Source organism: Lactuca saligna, chromosome 7 (assembly GCF_052625555.1).
Source record: "Lactuca saligna cultivar CGN05327 chromosome 7, ASM5262555v1, whole genome shotgun sequence".
Taxonomy (NCBI): domain Eukaryota; kingdom Viridiplantae; phylum Streptophyta; class Magnoliopsida; order Asterales; family Asteraceae; genus Lactuca; species Lactuca saligna.
Genome location: NC_136423.1, coordinates 181,095,085 through 181,105,873, shown reverse-complemented (window position 1 = coordinate 181,105,873; position 10,789 = coordinate 181,095,085). Strand labels below are relative to the sequence as shown.

Here is a 10,789-nt window from a genome sequence, read left to right as displayed (position 1 = left end):
TAAAGCCATTAGTTATAAATCAATGACGGATACAGATGAAAAAACCTTAGTAGCTAATGGGTAGCGACGGATCAACAAGTGATTCGGCTATCACGGAAGACTTTTGGATTAAGTACATTTTGTCAAAGATCCGTCGCTAATTGTCGTCGCTTATCCGTTGTTGATTATTTGTAAATGAACAATATTTCTATATATTTAATCATTGTTACTAATGTAATTAGCAATGGTCTATTAGTTGTTGAATCTACCATTAATCCGTACCCAAATGTCACAAATGAAATTCCGGATTAACAAAGAAATAATAACCATGTTTACACCAAATTAAACATCATGTCGTATCATTTTATTAATAATAACATACTTTCAAATCAAATAAAAAACTAGCAACATACTTTCAACTTAAATAAAAAACTAGCAACAATTAATAGCAACGTACAATTTACACAATTTGTAAAAGTTTTTGTTTCTATCCTTATAATATATTTGTGATAATCATGCACTATCGTTTTGATTATTTCAATAAGAGTAGTAGAATGCTTTATGGTCATCAGAAGTTGTGGTTGTGAAGACCTAAGTAAATGTTCCCATAATTATAAATTGTATGAAAATGCTATACTAAAAAAATAAAAAAAAAAAACATTGGGAAATTTTAATACCATAAACATACTTTTCCATCCACTTTTGACGTTAGTGACAAACCAAACAATCATATGGTAGTGGCTGTAAAAGAACGAAAAAAGTAAATGTTTTATATAGTAAAAGCACATGTTAAGAAGGTAATGAACATCAAAAAGAGTTATAGTTAAGGCTATTTTTTTCCACATTAAATGCTTTAAATATTTAGTGTTTAATTGATGTTTAAAAACACTTGAGAAGATGGAAGATATAAAAATACAAGACTTGTTGTTGATTGCCATATTTGCTTCCTAAAATCATATCACAAACATCAAAATTAGAGCTGAAAAGTTATAATCCAAATATGGATAATGGCAACTTCATGAATATATGAGAAATTAATTGAAAGAACTAAATTATAAAGGCTAAAAGGTCATAATCCAAATATGAATAGTAGCACTATGTAATATACCTACTAAAGTAGTTTGATATCTTTCAAACTTGTAGGTATGGGAAACATAATAACAACTTCACGCACTCCTTGGAAAATGCATTAACTTTTCATTTAAATATGTAACCGAATTGTTTGGCATATCAATCTGTTAGGTTATAAATTTAAGAATTAAAATACAAATATTTTTTCCAGTTATGAGTTAGTAAAAAAAGAATTGCATAAAATCTAGGGTTTTTGTATAATATTACTTATGTGAACTTACCTTGAAATACTTATTTCATTATCTACACATGGGTGGTTACCAATGTTTCAACTCTTAGTACACATACAGAGTGGCGGATCCAAGATTAAAGTAAAAGGCTATACCCAAAAATTTTCCTTGGCTACCTCGAGAACCACCTAGATATGCTTATGGTAGTACACCTGTCTTGTTCATAAGCCTTGTACTCTTTTCCCCTTCCCCTCACCTTCTATATCCATAACTGGTTATAGGCTCCAACCAACACACCTTTACTTTGGATCCATATAACATTGAGCATAGTCAGAACAAAACATAGATAACATCAAAGACACATACAAACTCTACTTAGTTCACCTCTTTTGAGTATGGTTAAAACCTGATGGTTTTGAGCACTACCTCAATCCTATGGTGTACATGCGAACCCCAAAGCTTTGGATCTAGTTTGTCTAATGAACATGCAATAATCATCCAAAGCTCATAAACCCTAATTCTAGCATAGAATAATCGAAATGACAAAAGAATATAGTTTAGATCTTACCTTGATTGTTATGTAGCAATAACAAACTAAATTCCTTTTGATCTTGACCTTTGACAGCTTAGTGCCTCAAATGTTGCACCTCTAATGGATTCACAAACACCATGAGCAACAAGATGACCTAGGAGAAGGAGGAGGAGCACCAAAAACTTCCAAGAACCCTTAGGGAATACTTCACCACATTTTTGGGGCCTTAGGGGTTCCTTATATAGGTAGGCTATTAGGGTTTTGAACTAGGAAACCCTAATTTGACTGCTTAGGCCCTAAGCAGCCCATGAACTCCCTCCTTAGAGGCCTTGGACGAATTCTTATGAGTTTCCCTATAGATTTCGTCCACTCCAACTTCTATGGAGTCCGTTAGCCCATTTATGCAACTGTCTTATAATTACACATTCAGTCCCCTTTATTTAATTAATATCTTTTAGCCAAAAAATTAATTATTATTAATTCTTAACTAATATTAATTAAACACTATGATTTCTCTTTTAATATATTATTCATATAATATATTAATAAATTATAATTAATCCTTTTTCTCCTTACTTCATCCTATCAGCTGTTATGTTGAAGGCAACCCAAAAGGACCATGCTCACAATCGGGTCAAGTACATACCAAAATATTTATGGGCTTAGACACCTAATCCAACAGCCTCCCACGTGGACAAGTCTAATAACTATATTGCATATGACTTCGAAACCTAATCAGCAATCGTAGCTTTCAAAAGCCGCTGTCGAACTCTGATCATATCAGAAACATGTCCTTTAGATGAAGGATGATATATTCCTCCATTCCAGATATCATATGAACTGAGACATGGATTTTAATCATACTCTCTGTTCATGTGTTGTTTCCTGATTTCCGATTTATGACGACTGACAACACACTATAATTGAACACATCAACTTAGTCCCGGCTTGGCCAAGCGCTTAGGGTGTCATCACTAAATCATCGAGTTGCCCACATATATCGCTTTTATCCTACTTTGGGTAAAAGGAACAGATAAACTTGGACTCAATGCTCGCTTGTACCTACTCATCAAATCACACACAACAATATGTTTTATAACACCAAGTTACTGGTGCGTTTGCATATTATCAATGTGCGACCGAATAACATAATACAATTCACACGTCTCGGTTTCAAGAATCTAGGATATTATCGTCTCACGAATCACGCGTGATAAAATCCATGAAGCGATCCAAGTGAGCGTGGATTTAGTCCAATACTCTAATCTTATAGGAGCACTCTGCAACAAACTTTTGCAATGTCTAAGACACTTTAAACAATCTACAGTCAGGTTCATGATAGTCTTCTTTCATACATACTTCCAAAGTATGACGAACTGTGGATGGTTTGAATAATCTTATTTTTCGGGAAGTCAAAAACATGCAAGGTGAAACACAAGAATAATACTAATCCCATATGGTCCTAAACTTTTGAGTATAAAAAAACTCATTTTCTATCATTTATATTATTTTAAAATATATTATCAAAATGGTCATTGTGGTTTACCAAATGTCACGAATTCAGTCATTTTATACTTGAAAAGACGAAAATGTCATTACCTGAATACAAACAGAGTTAGTAAAATGGCTATCTATGCAAGTTTTGCAAACCACAATGACCATTTGCATAAAAAAATTAACAGTGACTGACTTTGTGACATTTAACAAACCATAGGGACTATTTTTGTAATTTAGTCTAAAAACTATAGTATTAACATAAAATGATAAGTAAAATTACATTAATTAACTCTACATAATGGTATATATCTTAAAAAAGCTTCATAATCAAACTTAAAAATAACCAAATACATAAGCTTTTACTAATTAATAATAACAAGAGTTAAAAAGTTAACATTAAATCTAAACATAAAATTTTACTTTATTTTCACTCAAACCATGGATTGAAGCCATTGATTAATGTGATTGTAACATATATATTTGTTTTAAAATATATACTTCACCTTATTATAAGATTTTCATTATTTTACAGTAAACGTAAAATGAAATAATTGTTTTTCATAACGTATATTTTTAATAATTTTTGTTATGTAATGTTAATATGTATGAAACATGTTGCCTAATTTTACATACGAGGAAACACTTGAGATATAAAGTAATGGAAATCATCAACCTTAATAGGAAAAAATATATTACAAAGTATATCAAATTACACAAAACACAAAAACATGTGAATGAGAGCACTCGACAATAATTTAATCTAGCCACAAATATCATGAATGCGATCAAATAAAAAACATTATAATCTCCGGATCAATCAAATCGCCTGAGCTCTATAATGGAATTTTCTTTTCTTTTGATATTGTTGTACAATCTAGTTCTTGGAAGGTGGTGGAGCAAAGAAAGGAATATTGGGAAGAGTTGTTGGAAAGTTAGGGATGGTAGGCATAGAAGGCAATGGAGGCAAGGAAACTTTGGGCATGTTAGGGATGCTGGGTATTTGTGGTAGTGGCAGTGTGGGGATGGTGGGCATTTGTGGTTGTGGCATTGTCGGGATTGTTGGTATCTGTGGCTGTGGCATTGTCGGGATTGTTGGTATCTGTGGTTGTGGTAGTGTCGGGAATGTGGTTGCTTGCAGCAAATTGCGGGAAGCAAAACACATCTCATTTGTTGTAATTGAGAATAGTGCAATTGCAAAAATGTAAAGGTAGGAGGTGGAAGCCATTGTAGGATTTTTTTTGAGTTGCTAAAGATGAGTCAAAAGATTCTGAGAGGTGATCGAAGATTAATGAAGTTGATTAATTTGTGAAAAATAATGTACAAGGGAGCAAGTATATATAGGTAATGCACAGTGATAATGAATGATCAATAAATAATTAACGTGTCTTGAGTTTTGTTGAGACTTACATTAATTAGGTTGGTTGGTATGAAGATATCCAAGGCATGTAATGTTGTTAAACAACTTTCTGATAAGAAGAAATTGTTTATTAATCCTCCAATAGTAGGTAAGCTGTTTTGCCACATAATATCGAGAGTTTTCCTTTTAAGAAATTAATGAAAAAAAAAAAAAAAAAAATTCACTCACAATTTCTTGTCAATGGTTTCCTCAACGGCCCAGATCTTGTATCTAAATTTGCTGCATCAATGGCCCTCAAACACCCACAAAATATCGATTATTCTGTTCAACTATTGGACCAATGTGAGAATCCCTCCGTCTTTGCTTTAAACTCTCTAATCAGAGTTTACTCCAAGAGCTCAACTCCTGAAAAAGGATTCGATTTCTATAGAAGAATTGTAAAATCGAATCATAAACCTGATAATTACTTGTTTACGTTCTAGATCAATTCTGCTGCACAGTTAGTGGATAAGAATTTTGTTTTGGCTGTACATGGGACTGCTTTGAAATACGCCTTGGATCAATACCCACATGTTCAAAGCGGGTTGAGTAATTTGTACGCTGAAATGGGATCTCTTAGGGACTTAAAAGATATGTTTTTTAGCATCCACAACCCAGATTTGGTAACTCAGACAACAATGGTGGTCGCCTGTTCAAAGTTAGGAGATATCAAATTCACACGCCAACCGTTTGAAATAATGCTCGACCGAGATGTGATTGCCTGGAACGCAATGAAAGCAGGGTACGTGCGTTTCGGGGAGCCTTTAAACGGACTCGAACTGTTTAACGCAATGGAAATGAAAGGTTTGAAGGTTAATGTGTTATCTGCATGCACTCGGTTAAGTGCTTTAGATGCGGGACAACGGGCATATAGATATACAAAGTATAAAAAACTACAAATCAACACAACTCTTGGTAGTGCACTAGTCCATATGTACGCAAAGTGTGGGGTTATTAACACGCAATGAATGTTGTTGGGGTGATGAAAGAAAAGAACGTTTACACATGGAGTGGTGCCGTGGGAGGACTAGCGATGCATGGTTATGGTAAAGAGTATCTTGACATTTTTTCCGTTATGCAACAAGAAAACATCGCACCAAAGGAGGACACTTTCCTTTCAATCTTAAAGGCTTGTAGTGTAGCGGGTCTTGTTGAAGATGGTTGGAAGCATTCTGAATCTATGACCAAAGAGTAGAGCATTATGGATGTATGGTTGATTTATACGGCCGATTGAACCGTTTGGATGAATCATTACGCTTCATCCAGAGTATGACATGTGCACCGATTGCTAAAGCATGGGGTGCACTGCTAAATGCCAACAAGATTTATAAAAATGTGGTAATGGCTAAACTTGCGTCTAGAAAGATGGTGGAATTAGATGCTAACAATATATGGAGTAGTGAATGTTTTTGCGGATTTCAAGAATTTCAATGGTGTTGATGGCGTGAGGCATAAAATGAAGTCAAAAGGTGTTGTGAAGATCCATGTTGTTATCGTTATCGATAGTTAAGTTAAACATGTTCAACTATGTTGAACTGGTATTTAACTTTGTTTTGACTTTTTAACAATGGTTTCATTTTGAAAAGTATTTAAGCATTCATTGCATGTTTTTGTAATTCTTGCAATTTTAATGGGTATTTTAGTTCTTGCCATTTCAATGCATTTTTTTTCTCGTAATTTTTTAGTTTTCATGCATTTTTTTTTGTAAGTTTTATACAACATTTAGTTTATTTCTTTTAAAAAAAATCAATTTATAAATTTGTACCACTTAATACTCAATAATTTTTAAAACTATTATAATGTATTGAAAAAAATTGTTTTTATTATAAAAAAATCAAACCAAGCACATTAGATCAAACAAAAGGAATCTAATAAAACAGAAACAATACCAAGCCTTTACAATTATCTCAACTATATTTATTTTGGAGAAATTAAATATACTCCTACCTTTTATTTCTACCTATTTAAAATTGTGACAACTGTACAAATTTAACATCTCAATCTAATTTAAATTAAATTGAATGACACATGTTACCACCTAAATAGGTATGAAGATAGTAGTGATGGGACTCGATTTATGGACCGGTTCAGAATTGGACTAACCCGGACTATGTTCAACTCTGGTTATTACAAGGTTACGACCCAAAATCATGTACACATATGAACATAGTATACGAACTTCTCTACATAACTTGCACACATGGTTCATTAGTTTTACTTCCGACACGACATACTTTAATTATGTAAATCTTGTCACCCATGAGACGTAACAAGATTTCACATAAGTGCAAAGAAAAATAAAATTTTCTATCTAGACATAGATTTGTAACTTTTGAATTATTTACCAATAATAATAGTTAATGGTTTTAAAATGACTAATTGATGATCTTTCATATTTTTTTAATAGTAATAATTAGTTTAAAGATAATTCACAATAATAATAATTAATAGTAACATAAAACCATACTACATTTTTAACTTACAAACAATGGTTAGTATTTTAGTTCTTGCCATTTCAATGCATTTTTTTCGTAATTTTTTTAAGTTTCCATGCAATTTTTTGTAAGTTTTATAAAACATTTAGTTTATTTCTTTAAAAAAAATCTTTTTATAAATTTGTACCACTTAATGCTAAATAATTTTTAAAAGTATTATAAGGTATTAAAAAAATTGTTTTTATCATAAAAAAAAAAAATCAGTTGAAGTACATTAGATCCGACAAAAGGAATCTAATAAAACCGAAATGGTACCAGGCCTTTACAATTGCCTCAACTATATTTATTAGAGAGAAATTAAATATCCTTCTACCTTTTATTTCTACCTATTTAAGATTGTGACAAGTGTACAAATTTAACATCTTAATGTAATCTAAATTAAATTGAATGACACATGTCACCACCTAAATAGGTATGAAGATACTAGTGATGGGACCCGATTTATGGACCGGTTTAGAATTGGATTAACACGGATTATGTTCAACTCTTGTTATTACAAGGTTACGACCCAAATCATGTACATATCTGAACATAGTATACGAACTCCCCTTCACAAAACTTGCATACATGGTTCACTAGTTTTACTTCTCACACAACATCCTTTAATTATGTAAATCTTGTCAACCATAAAACGTAACAAGATTTCACATAAGTGTAATGAAAAATAAAATTTTCTACCTAGACATAGATTTGTAACTTTTGAATTATTTACTAATAATAATAGTTAATGGTTTTAAAATAACTAATGGATGATCATTCATAACTATTTAATAGTAATAACTAGTTTAAAATTAGTGCACAATAATAATAATTAATAATAACATAAAATCATAATACATTTTTTCAACTTACAAACAATGGTTAGTATTTTAGAATATTATCATAATTGAAATTTAAAATGGACCAAATAAGTAAAATTTGGATTAAATAATCATGACAATAGTAAAAAAATGTAACATTAAATTGAGAATTAAATTTAATTTTATTCACACCCAATATGAAGGTGGAAGCCATGATCGATGTGATTTTAATGTGTTGCACTACTAGAAACATAAGTATTGGCGACGAACATTTCTGTCGGGAAATCCGTTGCTAAAGCCATTAGTTATAAATCAATGACGGATACAGATGAAAAAACCTTAGTAGCTAATGGGTAGCGACGGATCAACAAGTGATTGGGCTATCACGGAAGACTTTTGGATTAAGTACATTTTGTCAAAGATCCGTCGCTAATTGTCGTCGCTTATCCGTTGTTGATTATTTGTAAATGAACAATATTTCTATATATTTAATCATTGTTACTAATGTAATTAGCAATGGTCTATTAGGTGTTGAATCTACCATTAATCCGTACCTAAATGTCACAAATGAAATTCCGGATTAACAAAGAAATAATAACCATGTTTACACCAAATTAAACATCATGTCGTATCATTTTATTAACAATAACATACTTTCAAATCAAATAAAAAACTAGCAACATACTTTCAACTTAAATAAAAAACTAGCAACAATTAATAGCAACGTACAATTTACACAATTTGTAAAAGTTTTTGTTTCTATCCTTATAATATATTTGTGATAATCATGCACTATCGTTTTGATTATTTCAATAAGAGTAGTGGAATGCTTTATGGTCATCAGAAGTTGTGGTTGTGAAGACCTAAGTAAATGTTCCCATAATTATAAATTGTATGAAAATGCTATACCAAAAAAATAAAAAAAAAACATTGGGAAATTTCAATACCATAAACATACTTTTCCATCCACTTTTGACGTTAGTGACAAACCAAACAATCATATGGTAGTGGCTGTAAAAGAACGAAAAAAGTAAATGTTTTATATAGTAAAAGCACATGTTAAGAAGGTAATGAACATCATAAAGAGTTATAGTTAAGGCTATTTTTTTCCACATTAAATGCTTTAAATATTTAGTGTTTAATTGATGTTTAAAAACACTTGAGAAGATGGAAGATATAAAAATACAAGACTTGTTGTTGATTGCCATATTTGCTTCCTAAAATCATATCACAAACATCAAATTAGAGTTGAAAAGTTATAATCCAGATATGGATAATGGCAACTTCATGAATATATGAGAAATTAATTGAAAGAACTAAATTATAAAGGCTAAAAGGTCATAATCCAAATATGAATAGTAGCACTATGTAATATACCTACTAAAGTAGTTTGATATCTTTCAAACTTGTAGGCATGGGAAACATAATAACAACTTCACGCACTCCTTGGAAAATGCATTAACTTTTCATTTAAATATGTAACCGAATTGTTTGGCATATCAATCTGTTAGGTTATAAATTTAAGAATTAAAATACAAATATTTTTTCCAGTTATGAGTTAGTAAAAAAAGAATTGCATAAAATCTAGGGTTTTTGTATAATATTACTTATGTGAACTTACCTTGAAATACTTATTTCATTATCTACACATGGGTGGTTACCAATGTTTCAACTCTTAGTACACATACAGAGTGGCGGATCCAAGATTAAAGTAAAAGGCTATACCCAAAAATTTTCCTTGGCTACCTCGAGAACCACCTAGATATGCTTATGGTAGTACACCTGTCTTGTTCATAAGCCTTGTACTCTTTTCCCCTTCCCCTCACCTTCTATATCCATAACTGGTTATAGGCTCCAAACAACACACCTTTACTTTGGATCCATATAACATTGAGCATAGTTAGAACAAAACTTAGATAACATCAAAGACACATACAAACTCTACTTAGTTCACCTCTTTTGAGTATGGTTAAAACCTGATGGTTTTGAGCACTACCTCAATCCTATGGTGTACATGCGAACCCCAAAGCTTTGGATCTAGTTTGTCTAATGAACATGCAATAATCATCCAAAGCTCATAAACCCTAATTCTAGCATAGAATAATCGAAATTGACAAAAGAATATAGTTTAGATCTTACCTTGATTGTTATGTAGCAATAACAAACTAAATTCCTTTTGATCTTGACCTTTGACAGCTTAGTGCCTCAAATGTTGCACCTCTAATGGATTCACAAACACCATGAGCAACAAGATAACCTAGGAGAAGGAGGAGGAGCACCAAAAACTTCCAAGAACCCTTAGGGAATACTTCACCACATTTTTGGGGCCTTAGGGGTTCCTTATATAGGTAGGCTATTAGGGTTTTGAACTAGGAAACCCTAATTTGACTGCTTAGGCCCTAAGCAGCCCATGAACTCCCTCCTTAGAGGCCTTGGACGAATTCTTATGAGTTTCCCTATAGATTTCGTCCACTCCAACTTCTATGGAGTCCATTAGCCCATTTATGCAACTGTCTTATAATTACACATTCAGTCCCCTTTATTTAATTAATATCTTTTAGCCAAAAAATTAATTATTATTAATTCTTGACTAATATTAATTAAACACTATGATTTCTCTTTTAATATATTATTCATATAATATATTAATAAATCATAATTAATCCTTTTTCTCCTTACTTCATCCTATCAGCTGTTATGGTGAAGGCAACCCAAAAGGACCATGCTCACAATCGGGTCAAGTACATACCAAAATATTTATGGGCTTAGACACCTAATCCAACAGCCTC

General features: G+C 31.8%; 1 pseudogene; it reads left to right on the top strand.

The window, feature by feature from the left end:
• Positions 1–4,863: 4,863 nt before the first annotated feature.
• Positions 4,864–6,215, top strand: LOC145007516 (putative pentatricopeptide repeat-containing protein At5g40405 pseudogene; annotated as a pseudogene).
• Positions 6,216–10,789: the final 4,574 nt, after the last annotated feature.